This window comes from Schistocerca serialis, chromosome 3 (genome assembly GCF_023864345.2).
Source record: "Schistocerca serialis cubense isolate TAMUIC-IGC-003099 chromosome 3, iqSchSeri2.2, whole genome shotgun sequence".
NCBI lineage: Eukaryota > Metazoa > Arthropoda > Insecta > Orthoptera > Acrididae > Schistocerca > Schistocerca serialis.
In genome coordinates this window covers 770,748,720-770,774,038 of record NC_064640.1, presented here as the reverse complement: position 1 = coordinate 770,774,038, position 25,319 = coordinate 770,748,720, and the positions used below count along the sequence as shown (strand labels likewise).

The 25,319-nt window shown below is 45.9% G+C and overlaps 1 protein-coding gene across 1 annotated transcript in view; it reads left to right on the top strand.

Moving 5' to 3' along the window:
* The window catches only part of LOC126471217 (diacylglycerol kinase gamma-like), a 446,798-nt gene that overhangs the window by 224,858 nt on the left and 196,621 nt on the right, over positions 1 to 25,319 (top strand). The gene's annotated exons all lie outside the window — the stretch shown is intronic.

The window sequence follows — 25,319 nt, the reverse complement described above, 5'->3', positions numbered from 1 at the left end:
ATACTTGGGAGGGTCGTTTATTGGAATGGAAGGCAATCTGAGGCCGCATGTGAGCTGGAAAAGAGCGATACGAGAAGAGTGTCCAACAATTTCACCGCGAACTAAAAACCCTAATAAAATCAATGTCGAAGAGAATTTTTGGGGTAATAGGAAGAACGGAAGTGGAGAAGTACTTACAATGCAGTAACACAACAGTACAGTGAGTGCCTTTTATACCAGTTTCCATTCAGAAAATGCAAAAAATTATAAAAGTGACTAATTATTTCGTGGGCATCAGTTCCAAGACAGGATTGATGCCTAAAGGGAAGCTTTAGTCAAAGCATGTGAATCTGGATGCACAGTGATATCTTGCCGCAACATGTTGGTTGCAGCGAGATAACTAACGTAAGGCACAAGAAAATATAGGTTCCTTAATAAATGATAAGTCGGGTTTTTGAAACTGTGGCGGGATTGGAGCAATGGAAAGACAGGACGCAGTAAATACAGTGTGCATTTGTATATCACAGCGAGGCTGCAGATTAATCATATCATCGACGGTAGAGATATGGTTGATTTTATGACAAGGCACGGCCCATAATCCCAATACTTTAACCACCTCAGGACTAAACGCAACTTTTGATTATCAGTATAGATATATTTAAGTTTCTGAACATTGTAACACGTGAAATATCCCGAACAAGTCTCGAGAAATATTAGCGGCAGAAAGACGGGTCTGAGAGGTGTCAAAAGAGAAGAAGGGTGAGCGACACTGAAGGTCCCAAAGATGGGAAATCAGTAGTATCACAGGCAGAAGAATAGGTGTCGTGATGTGATACTCTCCCTATTTATTTAATTTACTTGTAGGAAGTGCGATACAGACAATAAAAAGCAACACCAAGGAGTTCAAGATTAATCGTAAATAAATATTTATCAACAATGCGTTGTCTTTAGTGTCTGATAATGAGATGTAGTTTACGATTGACGAAAATCTACTTACAATAATAACGAAAAGTGAAAAAAAATTAAAGAGAAATCTTGAAATACAGTACGCCAAGAGAACGAGTGGAATTTAAAATGATGGGTGTTATTAGGACTCCACATACTTTGCAGCAGTCACGTTGAAGCTGGCGGCTCGTCTATTCGTCCAAGGGCGGCGGTCTGTCTACACATGTAATGTGTAATGTCGGCCCGTTTGATATGTCAGTGTCCTTCCATTAGAATGGAACACCTGGGTGCGGCATATCTCTGCAGCGCTCATCTATTATTTTGCCACAATCTGGCTGGAGCCGCATGAAACTTTGAGGCTGCATTGCACCAGCTGCGTGCTGCATTATTTACCCACCCTCGTGCTTCCTACTGCTTGCTCCTCACCTCCAGCGCTCGTTTCATCACTGTTTTATTTCTCTTCTCTGTCAAATCTCTCCGCTCCACTGCCTCGCTCCGCCTTCTCTCTCTCTCTCTCTCTCTCTCTCTCTCTCAAACAAGCTATTGTCTGCTACTCTTGCGCCCCGCTGTAGTCGTGTTCTTAATTGAGTTGACTTGATGTTTAATCAGTCAACGGTCGAAACAGGCCTTTCCTTCTCTGTTCCTACAACTTCGCAGTTGTTGTTGCGGTCTTCAGTCCGAAGACTGGCGTGATACTGTTCTCCACGTTAGTCTACCCTGTGCAAGTCTCTTCACCTCTGCGGAACTGCTACAACTGACATACATTTTAACCTGCCTCTGTAGGCAAGCCTTGATCTTTATTTACAAATTTTACCTCCCACACTTCATTCCACTACCAAACTGACTATCCTTACACTGTTGTCCAAAATTAAAGCAACAAACCGCTTTTTCCTCGTCCTGTGATTAATTCACGATATAATCATACATACTGTCAACAGACGTCCGTACGACAGTGTTCTGCTAGGGAGATGGCATTCGGTCGACGGACAACCAGGCCAATGATGACGTCAGGGCACCTACCAACCAGGTAGTCCCCATCCCCAATCGCTGTGTGCACAGTCACAGACGGTGCATTATGGCACAGAGAAGACACCTACCAGACTCTGCGGTGGAGTACCATAGGAGAAATGAAAGCAAATGGTTCAAATGACTCTGAGCACTATGGGACTCAACTTCTAAGGTCATCAGTCCCCTAGAACTTAGAACTACTTAAACCTAACTAACCTAAGGACATCACACACATCCATGCCCGAGGCAGGATTCGAACCTGCGACCGTAGTGATCGCGCGGTTCCAGACTGTAGCGCCTTGAACGGCTTGGCCACTACGGCCGACGAAATGAAAGCAGGGCAGAGCAAAGTGGTGAAGCCCGATGGCTTATTGTGAATCGTTCTGTTGTTTCTCCGATGTGGGGATAGTTTAGAGAGACCAAAACTGTATCCCGAAAACCACGGCAGGGCCGACCTCTTGTGACATCAGAAGGGAGGACCGCTATTTCCCTCTAAGGGCACAACGGTACCGCCTTAGTACTGCACAGCAACTGGTATCTGACCTCGTAGCATCCGCTGGACGTGTTGTACGAAGCAAACCGTGTACAGAAGGCTGTGGCAGAGTGGCCTTTACTGTCGGAGACCTGCTGTATGTGTGCCTCTGACGCGTCTTCACAGAAGGGAACGTCTAGATTGGAGTCGTCAACATGTCAGCTGGACGGCCGAACAGTGGGCCAGTTTTCTTTTTACAAATGGGTCCCAGTTTGCTTTGGAGAGTGATTCTCGGCGAATTCACATCTGGAGGGAACTTGGAGCACGATTTCGGGACCCAAACATTGTAGAGACCGATATCGAGGAAGATCCTTAGCAGTGTGGGCAGGGATTATGTTGACTACTCTCAAACCTCTTCATGAAATCGTACGGGTGAATCGGCAAAGTTTAACTGATGTCAGGTATCGTGAAGAGATCTTGGGAACTCATGTGCGGTTGTTGCGAGGTATCCAGGCTTCGTACTGATGGACTATAATGCTCGACCTCAGAGAGCATGGATTATTTATGTTTTCTGGGAAACGGAAGATATTGTACGCATAGCATAGCCTGCTCCCTCTCCCGGCTTGAATCCCGTGGAGCAAGTATGGGATGCAGTAGGGCGAGGGGTTGCATCACGTCAGCATCCACCAGCCACTCTCCAGGACTTGTGAGTAGCTCTGCAGGAAGAATGGGCGTTATTGCCTAAACATGAAGTTGATGACGTCATTCACAGCGTACCCCGTCGTTGCAAGGTCTGCATTGCTGCCTGAGGTGGTCACACCCCATACTGAGCGCTTTAACCAGTTGTCGGAATGTGTGTGCTAATCCATTAAGTTGGAAAAAAAACGAACAACATTTTTGCCTACCGTTATGCATGTTGCAGTCGCTTACGTCCTGCATTCTTCGCAATTCTAAAACGAGTTTATACCGTTTTGTGGCAAGATAATCGCAACATTGTAAAATGCTTTACTTAAGGACACCAGCGTAGATGTGTCCTTACCAAGAGACCCGTTGTTTTTATTAAGTAGTGTCATATATTCTCGTTTAAATAAGAAAACGTTATTGCAGTTACCGTCCTCGTAACTTTCATTCTGCATAGATGAGTATAAAAATTGGAAATTTGTGGTAATTTCCTATGGGAGCAAACGGCTGAGGTCATCGGACCCTGGGCTTACACATTACTCAATCTAACTTAAACGAACGTACGTTATGGGCAACACACACATCATCCCCGAGGAAGGACTCTAACCTCCGACGGGGGGAGGGGAAGGGGGAGGGAAGCCTTGCGAACCGTGGCAAGGCACCCTAAACCGCACGGCCACTTACCTCGAAAGCCATTCACGCACTCAGGTGGACGTTCCGCCATTGTATAGGCGTGTGAGAAATTACATTGATTCCGACCATGTCTTCTGGGTGCTTCACTGTATTTGACAGGAAGTATGTATAAAATATGAATAGCTATTAAAATATTCTATAGAGACTCTCGATTATGTTGCAATACGCAACTCTGAGGTACTTCAGACACATTTACATTCATGGTTGTCTTTGAGACGTAGCTGCAACTGTTCTTTTATTCAGCGGCAGTTGAGAAAGCTTGGTCGATCGTTAGACGTCCAGACCACGCTCTGAGAACGCGATAAGGAAAGTGTCTCTCGCCCCGATTGCTTCCCATAACGGTACTGTTATGGGAGCTCCGAATCTGTACAGTGCCGTTCGGCGCCTCCCTCCAGCCGCGCCCACTGCATCGGCCATAAATGTTGAGTTCGCTATATCCCAGGGAAAGGGCGCGAGTCGCCGCAGTGGATAGCCGTATTCCGACTTCGGCATTCATCTGGTTGAATGTTCGCTAGTCTCCTTATTTAGTTTGTGCTATGTCATATATTTCTACTGAACTATCCGTTCTTTTCGTAAACTGCAATTGCGGGTGCTTGATCTATACTCAGTCGACTGATACAGAAGAGAGGCCCTCTCATCATCATGACTTGAACTTTTGTTTTAATGAAAATTGTTTCTGATATGTCCTAAATCCTCTTCCACTGCATGAAAATTGCATAAATTTGTCCGTCTCTTTCCACATCTACCTTTCTAATTACGCAAGAAGCGTTAAGTAAGTAATGCAACGCATTTTTTTTTTCTCTCGGCCACTTTAGCTTGAAAAAATGCAGAAATTGTCGTAAGACATGTTGGAATATTCTCGAGTCAGTCCCTGTAGTTTCATGAAGTTCCGATAGGTGGCAGCGCTTTACGTAGCTTTCAAAATGGCGTCCGTAACAGAGGTGCGTTGCAAGGAGAGAGATGTCATTGAGTTTCATTTGGCGAAAAACCAGAGCACCGCAGATATTCATAAGCGCTTGCAGAATGTTAACAGATACCTGGCAGTGAACTGAAGTAAGATGAGTCGTCCGATGTCCAGCGTGCCGTTCGGCCGCTCACAGCTATGGCTGCTACTACACTCCTGGAAATTGAAATAAGAACACCGTGAATTCATTGTCCCAGGAAGGGGAAACTTTATTGACACATTCCTGGGGTCAGATACATCACATGATCACACTGACAGAACCACAGGCACATAGACACAGGCAACAGAGTATGCACAATGTCGGCACTAGTACAGTGTATATCCACCTTTCGCAGCAATGCAGGCTGCTATTCTCCCATGGAGACGATCGTAGAGATGCTGGATGTAGTCCTGTGGAACGGCTTGCCATGCCATTTCCACCTGGCGCCTCAGTTGGACCAGCGTTCGTGCTGGACGTGCAGACCGCGTGAGACGACGCTTCATCCAGTCCCAAACATGCTCAATGGGGGACAGATCCGGAGATCTTGCTGGCCAGGGTAGTTGACTTACACCTTCTAGAGCACGTTGGGTGGCACGGGATACATGCGGACGTGCATTGTCCTGTTGGAACAGCAAGTTCCCTTGCCGGTCTAGGAATGGTAGAACGATGGGTTCGATGACGCTTTGGATGTACCGTGCACTATTCAGTGTCCCCTCGACGATCACCAGTGGTGTACGGCCAGTGTAGGAGATCGCTCCCCACACCATGATGCCGGGTGTTGGCCCTGTGTGCCTCCGTCGTATGCAGTCCTGATTGTGGCGCTCACCTGCACGGCGCCAAACACGCATACGACCATCATTGGCACCAAGGCAGAAGCGACTCTCATCGCTGAAGACGACACGTCTCCATTCGTCCCTCCATTCACACCTGTCGCGACACCACTGGAGGCGGGCTGCACGATGTTGGGGCGTGAGCGGAAGACGGCCTAACGGTGTGCGGGACCGTAGCCCAGCTTCATGCAGACGGTTGCGAATGGTCCTCGCCGATACCCCAGGAGCAACAGTGTCCCTAATTTGCTGGGAAGTGGCGGTGCGGTCCCCTACGGCACTGCGTAGGATCCTACGGTCTTGGCGTGCATCCGTGCGTCGCTGCGGTCCGGTCCCAGGTCGACGGGCACGTGCACCTTCCGCCGACCAGTGGCGACAACATCGATGTACTGTGGAGACCTCACGCCCCACGTGTTGAGCAATTCGGTGGTACGTCCACCCGGCCTCCCGCATGCCCATTATACGCGCTCGCTCAAAGTCCGTCAACTGCACATACGGTTCACGTCCACGCTGTCGCGGCATGCTACCAGTGTTAAAGACTGCGATGGAGCTCCGTATGCCACGGCAAACTGGCTGACACTGACGGCGGCGGTGCACAAATGCTGCGCAGCTAGCGCCATTCGACGGCCAACACCGCGGTTCCTGGTGTGTCCGCTGTGCCGTGCGTGTGATCATTGCTTGTACAGCCCTCTCGCAGTGTCCGGAGCAAGTATGGTGGGTCTGACACACCGGTGTCAATGTGTTCTTTTTTCCATTTACAGGAGTGTATGTTCGAACACATAGGCACTCTCATGGGAGGTGATAAGAAATTATGCCCAGCGTTACTAAAACTTACTAGAAGTCAGAACCACCTTTTATTCACAGTGGCATAATAGGTTTTGTGGGGTATAACTTCCATGAACTAGTCCCACGAAGCTGAGCTTACCTTCCGCACTTTCCTTAAAACGCATTCCTAAGCATTTCAAGTAGCACTGTATATGTATAATGCTGTACAAGACGCAGCCAGGGCAAAAGCACGACAGGCGCAAAAATGCGAGTTGTTGTCAGTACCATAGAGACTCGCCACTTGTACGAGTTCCACCAGCACAATCAGTGGCACTGAGGATGAAGATATCGACTTCGCTTCGGCCAACTGCAGGCCGAATACAATCCTCCAATGACTGGACGACAATGAACAGAAGCCTACTCGGAAGTTAGAAGTGCAGCTCTCGCCCACTTATTTATAGATCATATATAGCTGACTTATGCAGGGAACGTCGTTTATGAAGTCTTAAAAGTGAACAGACAGTTGTTGTAAACTGCATTTGCTATGTACTGTGAAGTTTACCTAAAATTGTTTGCATTTAAACATTGAGGGCCTTTTTTGTGTTATATTACATGCAGTGCTGCATACTTAATTACTGGACCAGTCACAAAGATAAGTAAACCTTTTTAACTCATTTGTGCATCTTTGTTACTAATTTGTTGGAATGTTTTAGAATCTTCATTCCCCTATCCTGTTACCTGGCAGTTGCGCATAGCTGTGTGATAGTGGCAGAGAGAAATTGTCTTAGTGGTGTACTGCGCCAGAAGCCGTTTCACGAACTCGGCCTACCGTAACAACAGTGGCAACTCTGCCTCAACAGCAATTGTGACGAAGCCTTTACAAAACTGGCGACGAGGGTTTACAAAATATTACGTTGAAATACCTTGATCCAGATAATTTTTTCATGTAAAACAACATGTTTTAATTAGTATCATTTAATTAAAACATCGATACATCTGCAACGATAACCTACAATACACTTTGTCCGATCAGAAGTGTCTTGACATATATTGGTTTACATGAATATTGGACATGTCCACGGTTTTTTTTTTTACGATGGCTTGAAATCTACTGGGTACACTTTCAATGAGATGTCTGAGTGTCTGAATGAATGGCAGCTCATTCTTCCTTAAAATCCGAAACCAATAAGGTAGTGATGATGGACGCTGGGGTCTGGAGTGAGTGACGTTCTGACGCATTCCAGTGGCGTCCCAATGGGGCTTCGATTGGGACTCTGTGTGGGCTAGTCCACTTCAGGAACTTTATTGTTCACAAACCACTGCCTTACAGATGCTGCTTTATGACAGGGTGCATTGTCATGCAAATGTTAACAACGGTCTCCGAACTGTTCCTCTAGTGTACGCAGTACACACTGCTGTAAGATGCATTCATGTACTTCCACATTTAGCGTTTTCTTGAGTGCAATATGAGGACTACACCCTGCCCACGAATAACAGCCCCATACCTTAATACTACCTCCTCTGTACGCATTCCCAAAATCCAAACCTTCCCACCGTATTGCCACAGGGTGTAGCGTGATTCACCATTCCAAATGACTCGTTTTGAGTCAGCAACTGTTCAGTGGCGTCACTCTTTACATCACCTCAAACGTCGCTTAGCATTGTCTATGTAAATGTATGGCTTATGAATAGCTGGTCGACAACTATATCTCATTATTTTTAAGTTCCTGTTCAGTCAGTGTGCTAGCTGGATTGTTGGTCACACTCTGGAACTCGCGAATGATTTCCTTCGCTGATTTCATACCATTTTTTACAACTGTTGTTGGCAATACATGACGGTTCTGTCCATCAGTACATGAGGTCTGCCTAGACATGGTTTAGCGGTAGTTCCTTCTCGTTCGGACTTGACATTCACATCACCAACAGTGCACTTGGCCAGCATCAGGAGGACTGAAATGTCTACGATGGATGTGTTACTCAGGTGACATCCAGTGGCTAGTCCACATTAGAAGATGTCCTGACCGACCCATTCCACTGTTACTGTGTCTCTACTGACAACAGAATACACACTTGTGAGTCCACCTCTCCTCACATCTGGCGATCAGTGCGCTTTACATAGCGGTGTCCGGATACTTCTAAACAAATAATGTATAGAATGAACCGCATTTGGTTTTCTTAATTTTGTAGTATTTTTTTTCATTTCGTATGTTTTAGCAGTTCTAGCACCATATCTTCTGTGTTCCTTTAACACGTTATGTACGTGATTTGCATACACACAGGAACTTGTGAGGATCCCTGAGCTACACTACTGGCCATTAAAATTGCTACACCAAGAAAAAATGCAGATGATAAACAGGTATTCATTGGCCAAATATATTATACTAGAACTTACATGTGATTACATATTCACGCAATTTGGGTGCATAGATCCTGAAAATCAGTACCCAAAACAACCACCTCTGGCCGTAATAACGGCCTTGATACGCCTGGGCATTGAGTCAGACACAGCTTGGATGGCGTGTACAGGTACAGCTGCCCATGCACCTACAACACGATAGCACAGTTCATCAACAGTAGTGACTGGCGTATTGTGACGAGGCAGTTGCTCGGCCACCATTGACCAGACGTTTTCAATTGGTGAGAGATCTGGAGAATGTGCTGGCCAGGGCAGCAGTCGAACATTTTCTGTATCCAGAAAGGCCCGTACAAGACCTGCAACATGCAGTCGTCCATTATCCTGCTGAAATGTAGGGTTTCGCAGGGATCGAATGAAGGGTAGAGCCACGGGTCGTAACACAGCTGAAATGTAACGTCCACTGTTCAAAGTGCCGTCAGTGCGAACAAGAGGTGACCGATACGTGTAACCAATGGCACACCATACCATCACTCAGGGTGATACGCCAGTATGGCGATGATGAATACACGCTTTTAATGTGCGTTCACCGCGATGTCGCCAAACACGGATGCGACCATCATGATGCTGTAAACAGAACCTGGATTCATCCGAAAAAATGACGTTTTGCCATTCGTGCACCCCTGTTTGTCGTTGAGTACACCATCGCAGGCGCTCCTGTCTGTGATGCAGCGTCAAGGGTAACCGCAGCCATGGTCTCCGAGCTGACACTCCATGCTAATGAAAACGTCATCGAACTGTTCGTGCAGATGGTTGTTGTCTTGCAAACGTCCCCATGTGTTGACTCAGGGATCGAGACGTGGCTCCACGATCCGTTACAGCCATGTGGGTAAGATGCCTGTCATCTCGTCTGCTAGTGATACGAGGCCGTTGGGATCCAGCACGGCGTTCCGTATTACCCTCCCGAACCCACCGATTCCATATTCTGCTAACAGTCATTGGATCTCGACCAACGCGAGCAGCAATGTCGCGATACGATAAACCGCAATCGCGATAGCCTACAATCCGACCTTTATCAAAGTCGGAAACGTGATGGTACGCATTTCTCCTCCTTACACGAGGCATCACAATAACGTTTCACCAGGCAACGCCGGTCAACTACTGTTTGTGTGTGAGAAACCTGTTGGAAATTTTCCTCGCGTCAGCACGTTGTAGGTGTCGCCACCGGGGCCAACCTTGTGGGAATGCTCTGAAAAGCTAATCATTTGCATATCACAGCATCTTCTTCCTGTCGGTTAAATATCGCGTCTGTAGCACGTCATCTTCGTGGTGTAGCAATTTTAATGGCCAGTAGTGTACATTTTCATCCACGGAATCGTAATGAAATTTGACGTTCAGAGTTACTGAAAAACGTACAAGTATTCACTTGATTCATAGCAGTTTCAGATGATTTGAGTCTAATAAATTATGTGATAGCAACACTGACGGAATCATGATGAAGTCGAGAAATATGTTTCTGTTTTGTTCTCAGTCGTAACAAACGTTACGCAATGTTTTTGTTACTTTGCCAATCATTTGCAATCCTCTAGACATATGAATCCGTGAACCTGCAAACCTGAACAAAACAAATCAAGAGAATTTTAAATAAATTCACGGGCATTGTGGATTTGAGAATCTAGCTATGGGGGCTGGCTTTTTCTGTCAGCTCAACGAAAGATAGGTAGATCATAGACAGCTGTGACGACTGCCTCTCACCGTCTTCAAGTGACTCTGGGAGGTATGTTGGAACCTGATTACAGCTGCGCCTCTCTGGGCAGTTGCCTGCTCCGGATGGCGGGGTGCTCTGTCATGCGGATTTAGTCAGTAGAGAAGACGATCCAAATAACTCAGGAGAGCTGTAGGTAGGGAGTTCATGAATGTGTGGCCGGCTGATTGCTAGTAAAGAATGGTTGCATCAACCGCAGTATAGCGCTCATAGTCCTCCTCGCTACTAGTTTAATTTTAAAATATTCGTCATTCCTGTATCTTAGGCAGTTAAGAAGATCTATAATAATACAATAATCCAAATAATTGGAGATAATGGGAAAATAACAGAGGATATTAACCTAGGTGTTCTAGAAGGTAACAGCCCTTCGCCAGTGTTCTATAATACACTCCTGGAAATTGAAATAATAACACCGTGAATTCATTGTCCCAGGAAGGGGAAACTTTATTCACACATTCCTGGGGTCAGATACATCACATGATCACACTGACAGAACCACAGGCACATAGACACAGGCAACAGAGCATGCACAATGTCGGCACTAGTACAGTGTATATCCACCTTTCGCAGAAATGCAGGCTGCTATTCTCCCATGGAGACGATCGTAGAGATGCTGGATGTAGTCCTGTGGAACGGCTTGCCATGCCATTTCCACCTGGCGCCTCAGTTGGACCAGCGTTCGTGCTGGACGTGCAGACCGCGTGAGACGACGCTTCATCCAGTCCCAAACATGCTCAATGGGGGACAGATCCGGAGATCTTGCTGGCCAGGGTAGTTGACTTACACCTTCTAGAGCACGTTGGGTGGCACGGAATACATGCAGATGTGCATTGTCCTGTTGGAACAGCAAGTTCCCTTGCCGGTCTAGGAATGGTAGAACGATGGGTTCGATGACGGTTTGGATGTACCGTGCACTATTCAGTGCCCCTCGACGATCACCAGTGGTGTACGGCCAGTGTAGGAGATCGCTCCCCACGCCATGATGCCGGGTGTTGGCCCTGTGTGCCTCGGTCGTATGCAGTCCTGATTGTGGCGCTCACCTCCACGGCGCCAAACACGCATACGACCATCATTGGCACCAAGACAGAAGCGACTCTCATCGCTGAAGACGACACGTCTCCATTCGTCCCTCCATTCACGCCTGTCGCGACACCACTGGAGGCGGGCTGCACGATGTTGGGGCGTGAGCGGAAGACGGCCTAACGGTGTGCGGGACCGTAGCCCAGCTTCATGGAGACGGTTGCGAATGGTCCTCGCCGATACCCCAGGAGCAACAGTGTCCCTAATTTGCTGGGAAGTGGCGGTGCGGTCCGCTACGGCACTGCGTAGGATCCTACGGTCTTGGCGTGCATCCGTGCGTCGCTGCGGTCCGGTCCCAGGTCGACGGGCACGTGCACCTTCCGCCGACCACTGGCGACAACATCGATGTACTGTGGAGACCTCACGCCCCACGTGTTGAGCCATTCGGCGGTATGTCCACCCGGCCTCCCGCATGCCCACTATACGCCCTCGCTCAAAGTCCGTCAACTGCACATACGGTTCACGTCCACGCTGTCGCGGCATGCTACCAGTGTTAAAGACTGCGATGGAGCTCCGTATGCCACGGCAAACTGGCTGACACTGACGGCGGCGGTGCACAAATGCTGCGCAGCTAGCGCCATTCGACGGCCAACACCGCGGTTCCTGGTGTGTCCGCTGTGCCGTGCGTGTGATCATTGCTTGTACAGCCCTCTCGCAGTGTCCGGAGCAAGTATGGTGGGTCTGACACACCGGTGTCAATGTGTTCTTTTTTCCATTTCCAGGAGTGTATATAAGAGGGCGTGCAGAAAAGTAATGCCTCCGAATTTTTTTTATTTGAAAACTCTTAGAGCTTTCTAAATTAAACAAACGTTATGGACATTCTACACCTTCATTCTTCACGTCTACATATTTGTAGCCCTCTGCCGCTAGAGGGCTCCCAATTGTTGCGTACAACATGGCAGTAACTGACGTAACTATGTCGGTGCGTGAGAAACAGCGTGCTGTAATGGAGATTCGAATTCGAAGAGTTCGTCCACACTAGGAGCACGCTATCCTTCAGCATTACAATGCAAGACCACACACGAGCGCTCCAACGTCTGCAACAATCCGACGTATTGGGTTCACTGAAATCGACAATCCTGCGTACGGTACCCCCCTTGGCCCCGTCCAATTTTCATCTGTTTCCAAAAATTAAAGAACAACTTCGAGGACATCACTGTGGTAGTGATGAAGTGGTACAAGAAGAATGGGGTTGTGGCCCCGTCAACAAGGTCAAACATTCTACAGTGACGGTATCACCTAACTTGTCTCTCGTTTCAGGAGATGGGTTCGTCGCCAGGGCTACTATGTTGAGAAATAAATATGTAGGCACGAAGAATAAAGAATGTTAATGACATTTGTTTTATTTAAAAAGATTTGAAGGTTTCACACAAAAAATTGCAGAGGCATTACTTTTTAGCACTGGCCTCGTAAACTGACGAAATTGTACCAGAGGTGGGTTGGAGTGGGTCAGAAGGCACTCGGAAGCTGTGTAATCCCTTCATTACACGCAGCACTTGGTAATATAACTCAGGCTCACGTCAGGCAGTGCTGAAAGCTGGGTCTCGACCGACTCACTCCGGCCGCAGCAATGCTTATCACAGCCCAAGCGTGTTGGAGCCTTGTGTAATCAACGCTTGCTGGTGGTTTCACTGGAAAATGGTTCAAATGGCTCTAAGCACTATGGGACTTAAACATTTGAGGTCATCAGTCCCCAAGGCTTAGAACTACTTAAACCTAATTAACCTAAGAACATCACAAACAGCCGGCCGGTGTGGCCGAGCTGTTCTAGACGCTACAGTCTGGAACCGTGCGACCGCTACGGTCGCAGGTTCGAATCCTGACTTGGGCATGGATGTGTGTGATGTCCTTAGGTTAGTTAGGTTTAAGTAGTTCTAACAAGGAACCTCCCCATCGCACCCCCCTCAGATTTAGTTATAAGTTGGCACAGTGGATAAGCCTTGATAAACTGAACACAGATCAATCGAGAAAACAGGAAGAAGTTGTGTGGAACTATGGAAAAATAAGCAGAATACACTAACTGAGTAGTCCATGCGCTAGATAGGCAATATCGAGGAAAGTGTCAGCTTAGGAGCGCCGTGGTCCCGTGGTTAGCGCGAGCAGCTGCGGAATGAGAGGTCCTTGGTTTAAATCTTCCCTCGAGTGAAAAGTTTACTTTCTTTATTTTTGCAAAGTTATGATCTGTCCGTTCGTTCATTGACGTCTCTGTTAATTGTGATAAGTTTAGTGTTTGTGTTTTGCGACTGCACCGCAAAACCGTGCAATTAGTAGATGAAAGGACGTGCCTCTCCAATGGGAACCGAAAACATTCGATCGCAAATGACACGTCTGATATATTCTATACGACACAGGTGACAGCATGTGCGTCACATGACAGGAATATGTTGTCGACCCACCTAACTTGTACACTTGGCGAATTGGTAAAAAGATTCTTCTACCTTGCCCGATTTAGGTTTTCTTGTGGATGTGATAATCACTCCCAATAAAGTGATGAAAACATGAGAGTTTGTCACATAAACTGAAAATAAAAAATTAAATGTTTTACTCAAGGGAAGGTCCGCAACTGCTCACGCTAACCACAGGACCACAGCGCTCCTAACCTTAAACTATCCTTGATGTTGCATATCTTGCCCATGGACTACTCAGTTTGTGTATTTTACTTATTTTTTCATAGTTCCACATAACTTCTTCCTGTTGTCTCGATTGATCTGTGTTCAGTTGTTCAAGGCCTATCCACTGTGCCAATTTATAACTAAATCTGAGAGGGGTGCGATGGGGAGGTTCCCTTGTAAGTTGTAGGGGACTGACGACCTGACATGTTAAGTCCCATGTTGCTCAGAGCTATTTGAACCATTTGAATATCACACACATCCATGCCCGAGGCAGGATTCGAACCTGCGACCGTAGCAGAGAAGAAGAGGTCTCGGAACGTTGTTCACAGGGACGTATGCCACTAGATTTCTGCTTCCCCGTACACACCAAGACTATTGCGATCTTTCCCGTGCTAGGCATGTCTCAAACAGTCGTGAAATTATTTACCCCCTTTCCCGGCACATTTTGTAATTTGCTACTCGGTAGCGTAAATTTTTTTCCGTAAGTGAATGAGTGGGCTGTGAGCGACATGCATTCTGTCAGTTTCTACCATCGTCTCAAAATTCGGCGTTTTCTTCTGATGTCGCACGCTTTGCTGGGCCACTAGCGTCTCAGCACCTCCAAGAGATAAATTTCGTGATGGCACATACGCGTGGATACCAGATTTCGACATTAAATTTCTTTATAAATAACTATTGTACTTCTGATAACACCACGGGGCACAGCTAGCCTAGAATTTAAAAAAATGTTTATTGAACTTCAAAACTAAATTGTTCCATATAGCCTAACGCAGGGTGGAACAAGTGATAGGCCTATTGGTTCACTTGTAATTCAGGATTAAATTCGAGTCTCCATAATAAAAGAATCCGATAGTAATAAAGGCTGTCGGCCCGTGATCTGCCGAAAGATGTACAGAAATTCAGCTGGAAAGGCCCTGTCACACAGCAGATATTGCACGAATTTCAGCTGATAACTCGTATTACTGGAATGAGGAACTGGCCACGGGTGACCAGCTTCCCGGACATTCGGTCGTCGACCTTCCGAGAAACCGATTCAACTAAATGGGCTTATTCGAGAGAAGCAGTTTGCACGGGACTGGCTCATTTCCTATTTAGCCGGCGTTCCTCAAAAGATTTCCGGCAGAATTAGTGCGTGCGACCTGGCCATTGTCCACTTTCCTGGAACGGTAGCGGGAGGGTTGCCGGTAGCGCGCATCAGCACACCTCTTGCCGTAATACTCCCGCGCGATACTATTCAGCCGGCGAGTCAAAATGTTGCGTGAGACAACGGCGCGGCAGCGGCGGTATTTCAATTTGGCCGGCGCGGCGTCTCGGCGGGGGCGCGCCAGGCGCGCGGTATTAGCGCCGGAGCGGGCAGTTTTAATATCGCGCCGCTTCTGCAGCTGCCGGCGACAGATTAAGCGCGCCCACATGTCTCGCCGCCGGGATTACTCTTTGTTAATAGCTGCATTTCCGCATACGGGATAGTCATAAAGTTTTAATTATCACCTCGAAATAAAAATGACGCTGCGACCATGACCCTTCGTGATGCTGTAACTCCTTACCTACGTATATATTATTTGAAATGGCATTAATAAGAGTCCTCTCCACCCCACCCCATCCCACTAATAATTTAGAATCCAAAATCAACAACTCCAGTACCTTCTCGTGTTATCGTCAGTTGTCCAACCTTCCAAGTCGGTGGGCGGACATTTGCCACGCCGGACATTTGCCACGATTTTACCTGCTCCGTAGGGTTGGGTCTCTTGTCTCCCCCTCCTCCTGCATCTCCTCCTCCTCACCCGCCGCCCGACCTGCAGTAAAGGTACTTACTGACCCTTTCCGCTGCTTTTTTTCACATAGGACCAGAATCTCTATGGATTTTACGCCACATTTCTAGAGAGAGTTTCGTTGTGGAAACTATTAAATGCATCTCGCATTGAAATCCGCACCAAATTTCGAGCCACAGTAAAACTTCGTCAATTTTGGAGATTTTGCGCTCCTCTAAATTATACATTCCTTTTTCGGTGCTCCAGCAGCAGCTTTCTGTCGTGTTTTGTGTACCATGGGGGATCAGTTCTGTCTGATATTAATTTATTTGGTATGAATCTCTCGAGTGCTGTTGATACTATTTCTTTGAACTTAAGCCACATATGGTCTTCATTTACATAGTTTGGAAGGATTGGAGACTGTCTCTTAGAAAGACGTCAACCGAATTTTTTGTTGCTTTTATAAATATGTATATTTCGCGTTTAGTTTTGGTGAATTTCTTTGTTACGGAATTTAGCCTCGCTACGACTGTGTGTTCACTAATTCCTGTACCCGTCGTGATGCTCAGGATTATTTGTGGCTAAGAGGTCAAGTGTGTTTTCGTAAGCATTTACAATTTGAATGGCCTCGTGAACTAATTGTTCAAAATAATTTTATAAAAAGCATTTAGAACAATTATGGAAGTTGTTTTCTATCTACAGTAGGGTCTGAAAATATATTTTTGTCAACATACGGAAGGTAGATTGAAGTCACTGCCGACTATAATTGTATGAGTAGGGTACCTAATTGCGATGAGACTCGAGTTTTCTTTGAAATGTTCAGCAACTGTTTCATCTGAGACCGGGGGTTGGTAAAAGGGGCCAGTTATTAATTTATTCCGGTTGTTGAATATAACCTCTGTCCATACTAAGTCACAGGAACTACCTGCTTCAATGTCGCTTGTGAGCTGGAATACACATTACATTATTTTTCCTTAAGTTGTGCTTCTTGTTTCTGTTGTAGTGGAGATCATTACAATTACGGCTTTTCCCTCCAAAACCTAGGATGCTTTGTGTGTGACCCTGTAAATGCCAGAGCTAAACTATGTAAAACAACAACGTATGGTACAAGCATAGCATTCTGTATTTAACATTTTAAAATTGTACGTCGACTTTACATTACATGTCAATCATAGATGTTCTTATCTCTGTTTATGAACGTACTTTCAGTCGTGTTTTGAACATTGTCCCGCTACAATTTACTAACTAACGTTTCGCCGCAAGAGATAGCGGATTTTAGAGAGTAAATTAATATGGAGTATGTCGTTCTTCATTTCAAACATTCACATACCCATTTCTTCTTTCCTTATTGTTTTTTGGTCATGCAGTTGTAATTAAAGTAGGCACAAATGCAGCGATCAAAAAGAAATGATTAGCGTACATTCGCATTCTGTTTACAGCGTTCCTTTCTTGTTGCTTCCATGGCGATGGACTGTTTCTATCGCAATCAGTAAGCGTGAAAGGAAGCTACCGTACAGACAGAGGAATCTATATTTATACTTGGCAGAACTAATTATACTGACATAATCGTCGGAATTGTTTTCGTTTCCCAAAAGATATAAATATTTCGATTTCGGAAAAGAAGCTTTATATTTCGCCAAGATATCGAAGAAGAAGGTCCCTTACGTACTGGTTGTATCGAGTAAGATGTGGAGACGGCGGTTTGAAAGCGGACAGAAGTAGTACGAGGAAGGGCGTCCCTTACCTGAGGGATAGCTACCTGGCGAAGGGGCAAGTGTGGCAAATGTCCGGCGTGGCAAATGTCCGGCATTCTTCAAAGTCCGTTACACACTGAGCTGACAAAAGTCATAAGATACCTCCTAACACTGTGTCGGACCACCTTTTCCCTGCGCAGTGCACCAGCTCGACGTTACATGGCCACAACAAGTCGTTGGAAGTTCCCTGCAGAAACATTGAACCATGCTGGCTATATAGCTGTTCATAACTGCGAAAGTATTGCCGGAGCAGGATTTTGTGCACGAACTGACCTCTGGATTACGTCCCGTAAACGTTCCATGGGATTCAAGTCGCGCGATCTTGGTGGACAAATCATTCATTGGAATTGTCCAGACTGTTCTTCAAATCAGTTGCGAACAATAGTGGTTCTGTGACATGGCGCATTATCACCAATAAAAATTCCACCGTTGAATGGCTGCAAATGGTTTGCAAGTAGACGAACATAGCCATTTCCAGTCAATGATCTATTCAGTTGGACCAGAGGACGCAGTCTATTCCATATAAACACAGCTTACACCATTGTGGAGCCAGCACCAGCTTGCACAGTGCCTTGTTGACAACAATCAGCTCTTACCACCTGAAATCCGGATGCATCTGACCAGGCTACGGTTATCTAGTCGTCTGCGGTACAACCGATACGGTCACGAGCCCTGGAGAGGCACAGCAGGCGACGTCGTGCTGTTAGCAAAGGCTTTCACGTCGATCATCCGCATCCATAGCCCATTAACGCCAAATTTCGCCGCATTATCTTATGGGATACGTCCGTCGTACGTCCCATATTGATTCCTGCGGTTATTTCGCGCCGTGCTGCTTGTCTGCCGGCCGTTGTGGCCGAGCGGTTCTAGGCGCTTCAGTCTGGAATCGCGCGACCGCTACGGTCGCAGGTTCGTAACCTGCCTCGGGAATGGATGTGTGTGATGTCCTTAGGTTAGTTAGGTTTAATTAGTTCTAAGTTCTAGGGCACTGATGACCTCAGATGTTAAGTCCCATAGTTCTCAATCATTTGGACCATTTGTTGCTTGTCTGTTAGTGGCTATGAGCACTATGGGACTCAACTGCTGAGGTCATTAGTCCCCTAGAACTTAGAACTAGTCAAACCTAACTAACCTAAGGACACCACAAACATCCATGCCCGAGGCAGGATTCGAACCTGCGACCGTAGCGGTCTTGCGGTTCCAGACTGCAGCGCCTTTAACCGCACGGCTACTTCGGCCGGCTTTGTCTGTTAGTACTGACAACTCTACGTAAATGCCGCTGCTCTCGGTCGTTAAGTGAAGGCCGTCGGTTGCTGCGTTGTCCGTGGTGATGGTTAATGGCTGAAGTTTGGTATTCTCGGCATATTCTTGACTCTGTGGATCCCGGAATATAGAATTCCGTAACGATTTCCTAAATGGAATGTCCCATAGGTCTATCTCCAACTACCATTCCGCGTTCAAAATCTATTAATTCCCTCCGTGGGGCCATATTCACGTCCGAAACATTTGCACTTGAATCACCTGAGTACAAAAGACAGTTCCGCCAACGCACTGCCCTTTTATACCTTATGTACGCTGCACTTTTGCCACTTGTATTTGTGCATATCGCTATCGAATGACCTCTGTTACCACAGTGTATTGTATACGGGATGGTCAGAAGCAGTGTGAAAAACAAGTAAGACAGTGGCAGGACTGTTAAAAAAAATTCTATACGTTGCGCCGCTTCCGATTTCATTAGCATCGAAGCTAGCCAGTCAGGTTCGTTACGCACACAACTTCAAGCAGCCCGCCAGAAACAGTGTCTCAAACAGTTCTTCGTTTCATTTCATCATACCGAACAATTGGAGGTTTTGCTGTCCTTGCTTAAATTTATCAGTCCCAAAAAAATTGCATTTTTACTGGTAATTAGCATCTAAATAAGTGGTCCCAGATGTCTGTGCATTACCGCATTTTAGAGGGTGGAATTGCCGGAATTGATGAACGCAACCACCAGATTGGCTAAAGGCAGTGCTAGTTAAATCGGAAACGGCGCAACAAAAGTGGTTCAAATGGCTCTGAGCACTATGGGACTCAACTGCTGAGGTCATAAGTCCCCTAGAACTTAGAACTACTTAAACCTAACTAACCTAAGGACAACACACACATTCATGCCCGAGGCAGGATTCGAACCTGCGTCCGTAGCGGTCCCGCGGTTCCAGACTGTAGCGCCAGAACCGCTCGGCCACCAGCGGCCGGCAACGGCGCAACATATCGCCTTATTCCTTCACAATTATTTCTCAGGGTAACCTACTCTGCAACACTCTTATAAGATTTTCAGGCTGTTTCTTATCACCCTCCATACTGTAACCACACTCCGGCCACTGCCCTTAGAAACCAAGGGCGCGTTGTGATTTCGCTAACAGTCGGCGTTAAGTATCTCAGAGTACATTTTTCCTGACTGTTACTTCACGATGCATCATTTCCGATCACTGACGGGTTGGAGTCAGTTGTTCGCTCTTTTAGTACTTCGGAGGGCCACTAAATGGATGTACTTGCTTAAACAAAATGCTACGAGTCTTGAAAAATGTATTACAGGCGTAATCAGTTCGCGCACATTCGTTGCTGCAGTGAGCTTCTGTAGCTCGTCATTATAACAGCAGTTTGTCGTGAAATGGGGGAAAGTTTGACTAATGAACAGATTCTCAGGCTGCTTCAAGGATTTCATTCCGAAATTGACGATAGTGATTTTGAAATCGATGACAGTATTTCTGAAGCGCACGGTAATCTACTTGAATCCTTCATCTTATAATCAGGAACCACACTAATACCAAAAACCTTTATGGCGGAGAAATGTAACATTCACTGCGGCCCGACTGGAATGTGTTGTAGAAGAATAATAGAGACAGTTCAGACGTGGAAATAACCTTGTGATATTTAATTTGAGGCTCCATTTTGCCTTCCACCAAGTGGGGTACGAAAATCGAGCTGTAGTCGTATTTGTATACCAAGTAACACAGAGATAACAAGATGGCCGATTCTAGGATTGCGTACTGACTGACTGTTTTGATTCACTAACAAGCAAAATACTATGCTATTACTGGAAGAACGAAATATTTGTATTTTGGCGTAGAAGCTCTCTTATAGGCCTATCTCCAATAAACTTGTGTGCGTAACAAGGAGTAGGACCATGTGACTGGACAGTAAAATAGTGGGCTGCGATTGGGAGCTCTAAATATGTATTTGTGGACTTAGAAGTTGCCTGGTTGCCCATTTCCAAGAAAGGGGCTTTGTTTAGGAGAGGGAAGATGAGAGGAGGGGGAGCGGGGTGGGGTATGACGTCATCCCGCTGCCGCCGCCGCCGTTCTCCTCACCGCAGCCCTACCCTAGCCTCGAACTGCCACAGTCAAAGGAATTGCTGTTGTGCATATTTCACACCGAAACCTCACAGCTCTCCTACTCTGAAGTGAATTTAAGTTTATAAATAAAACACAAAAGTTTTGAGCAGTGTATGTTCATGCAATATCCTGTCTTCCAGGAGTGCTAGTCCTAAACGTTTTGTAGGAATACTTCTGGAAAGTTTGCAGTGTAGGAGGTGAGGTACCGGCGGAAGTAAAGCTGTGAAGACCGGTCGTGGGCAGTGCTTGGATATCACAGGTGTTTGAGCACTTTCTCGAGAAAGACAATGATCCTGAGCTCGAGTCTCAGTCCGGCACTCAGTTTTGATCTGCCAGGAAGTTTCATTCAGTACCTGATTGCAAGTGTTCACAGCGTATTTCAAGACGTAAAGGTGAAATATGGATGCACCCCACACACTTTTGATCAAATAGTGTATTTCTAGGAAGCAAGGATCAAGCGAATGGAATGCCCTATGCTATCGGCTGACACGAACTTATTTGAGAGTGCTTGGGACTAGATGAAATTGCTAACGTGTCATTGGAGAAACCCTTGTCACACTTGTAAAAGCCGCAGGAGGGTTTGCCTTCTAGACGTAACGTTGCAAAGCAATATTAAATGAAACGAGCACTTCAGGACGTTACTGGGTAAGGCGAATGGTCGCGTTCGGTTTATGGGGGAATTTTAGTAAAGTGTGACTGATCTAAGAAGGAGACCGCGTATAGAACATTAGTGTGATCCATTCTTGAGCACTGCTCGACTGTTTGGTCGGATTAAAGGAAGACATGGAACCAATTCAGAGGCGTGTTGCTGGATTTGTTAACGGTAGGATCGAGTATTACAGATACGCTTCGTGTATTGAAATGGGAATGCCTGGATGGAAGACGCCGTTCTTTGCGAGAAACTCTACGGAGAAAATTTAGAGAACTGGCATTTGAAGCTACGAGCAGAACGATTCTACTGCTTCCAACACACATTTCACGTAAGAACCCCAAAGATAAAATAAGATAGAATTGGGGCTCACACGGAGGCATACAGACAGTCATTTTCCGCTCGCTCTACTTGCGAGTAGAACAGGAAAGGAGATGGTTAGTAATGGTACGTGGTACCCTCCACCATGCTCCATACGGTGGCTTGTGGAGTAGATACGTGCGCACATGTAGATGCAGACGAGTCAGACCGGCTTGGACTGCAACGTGTCGTCCATCTTATGGGCGGCAAGTTAAGGAGGATCTGAGGATTAGACAATGCTCGCGGATGAGCAACACGGTGTGGAAAGTTACCCAGCAACATGTTTTGGATTCATAAATTTTCTCTGTCTGTTCATTGCAAGACACTTCATCTCTCCATATCTATTGCAACTTACATATGTTTGGACATGTTTATTGTATTCAAGACTTGTTGTCATGTCATTCTACAACTTTTACTTCTAACACCTACCTTCATTAGTTATCTCTTCTTTGATGCCTTAGGATGTGTTGTAACAACCGATTTCTTCTTGTACTCGGGTTCTTCCATTAACATGTATTGCCTGGGAATAATAATTCCTCAAACGCCTCTCTACGTGCCGCAATTATTCAATTGTCGTCTTTTCAATCCCTACGGGCAGTTTGGTATATATCTAGATTCCTCACTCAAAGCACCTGTCACTTCTGTTCTTTGTATGTGTTCAGTATTCCATGTTAGTCCAGTTTAAAAGCCGTCCCAGAATCGAAGTGTACCACCGACTCAGTTTATATAATCGTTCCATTTCATATCGCTATAAATTATTAAAACCAGGTATTTATACGAAGAGATTGATTACAGTTGTGCTTTACTCATATTGTGATCTTACGATACTACATTCTTTCTTTTTTGAAGCGCATACTTCAACATATATGAACATTTAACGCCAGTTTTCTATTTAGCACCACTTTCAAGTCTTACCGAGATCTGACAATACCTGAGCTACAACACACTTCGATGACTCTTCAACAAAGATAACATGCTGCGCCCTCCCTAACAAGTAATAATAAGTTCAGTCACAAATTTTGGTTGATATCCCATACGATCGTACGTTCGACAATAAGCCTAGGTTTGGTAATTAGTCAAATCCTTTTCGGAAGTCGAGAAATACTGCATTTACCTAATTGCCTTGATCCATGCCTATAAGGTTGTCATGTTATAAAAGCGCGAGTTGTATACTGTGTGAGCGATATTTTTGGAATCCATAGTGGTTGTCATGCAGAAGATGATTGCGTCCAAGGTACCTCATCATGTTTTAGCTCAGAATACGTTCTACGATTCTACGTCGGAAGGATGTCAATGATAGTGGACGGTCGCTAGGTAGATCTTCTAGACAGGTGTGATCTATAATTTATTCCGATTATAGGGCACAGTTATTAGTTCGAGGCATCTACGGTACATTATGATTAAAAGAGAGCTATCTCAGCCGCAAATTCTGCTGCGTCGGTTTCATGTGGCGTTGGTACTTCGTTCAGTTTCAACCATTTTAGCTGTTTATCAACGCCTCTAACATTAACATCAATATCAGTCTTCTCTGCAGTGGTACGGAGTTGTACTGCGACAGCAACCTCGTATTTCTCATTGTAAAGTAGCGTTTGAAAAAGAAAAGTGACGAAGAAAGAGAGGAAGAAGATCTGCGTTTATACTGCACAAGCCACATTACAGTGTACAGTCAAGGATACTTCTGCTACGACTGTCTGTTCCCGCCTTTCCTGTTCCACAGCATGTGGGTAATAGAATTGTTAAAACTTCGTATGAACTCTGATTTCTCTGATTTCCTCTTTGTAGATGTTTCACGTGACGTGTATGTATGAGGAGGTAATATGCTTCCCGTCTCTTCCCAGAATTTATTCTGTAGGAGTGTCAATAAAAAATATCCCCGAGATTCACAACACTTCTATTGTAGCGTCTGCCACAGAATTTTGTTGAGCATATCTGTAATGTTCTGGCGCCGACGAAATGGTCCCGTAACGAAACAAGCCCCTCTTCCATAACTCTTCTTTCTCTCTTCTATTAATCAAACTTGGAAGGTCTCACAGACTGCTGAGCAGCCCCCAAGAATCTGTCGAAGAAGATTTTATAGGCCACTTCTGTCGTCGATGGAAAGCATTTCCTTTAGAATCTTGTCTTGAATCTCAGCTTGGAATCTGCTTTTCCTACAGTCTGTTTTGGCATGATTCCACTATAGGTCACCATGGTAGGAATAGTGCATTTGTATAATAGTGGATTTTTTTGTGGCGGTGTTCGTAGAGACAAACAATTCGCTGTAGAAACGGCTTACGAAGTCACACTTTTAATAGCGGGCCGACCGGTCCGCTGGAACAGTGAACAGAAAGATGAAAACCCAAACACTCTGATTAAATAAAAGTCGGTACTTAACTTTATTAACGAAGATACAGCACCACAATAGTGAACTCCGTGTCTACAGAAATCTGTCTAGTTCGAGTCGGAGCGGCTAGGTCAGCGTCGGCTGACGACAAACAACAACTCTGCTGCGATGAACACACGACTGACTAGCAAGTACACAATTCGGTGGCGAGTACACAACTGAACGGCGAATACAGAACTGTCCTAGCGCTCGCGACTCCAGCGCTTAAGAAACCAGAAGCCAGCGGTGGCGCGCGCAGACTTGCGGCGATTTGCTGTCTCGCTGGCGCTGCTTATGCGGACGGCTTCCGGACTTTGATGCTGCCAACCTTTTGGCAGCGGGCTCGGGTGGCATTACTGGCTAGGATATAACAGATTTCTTCTCCAATTCTTGTGCATACGTTATTTACTTTCAGGGTCTACTGCTATTTCCCACAACAATCACCGAATCTCGACAGGTCTTCCTGCAATTCGATTTCTGACGTTGCTACCTTCTTATCGACAATCGCATCATCTGCGCACAGTCTCAGGGGTATAGCCTATGCGTGGTCCTAACGCGCTGCCTTGGTTGACTCTTGAAATAACCTTTAAATATTTCTAAATCTACATAGGTATTCCACAAGCCGCCATACGTTTCATAGCGGCACTTATCTCGTGCCACTACTAATTATTCCCTTTACTGTTCCACTCGCAAATGGAGCGAGGGAAAAACGACTGTTTGACACCGCCATAGGAGCCATAATATCTCTTATTTTGTCTTCGCAGTCCTTATGCGACATGGATGTTTGCAGCAACAGAATCGTTCGGCTTTCGTTAAAGCCAATTCTCTAAATTTTCTCAACAGCTTTAGAAAAAAAAGTTCTATTCTTTGAAGTAGTTCCCATTTGAGCTCAAGGAGCGTTTCCGTAAAACTCGCGTGTTCATCGAATATATCGGTAACAAATGTAATAGT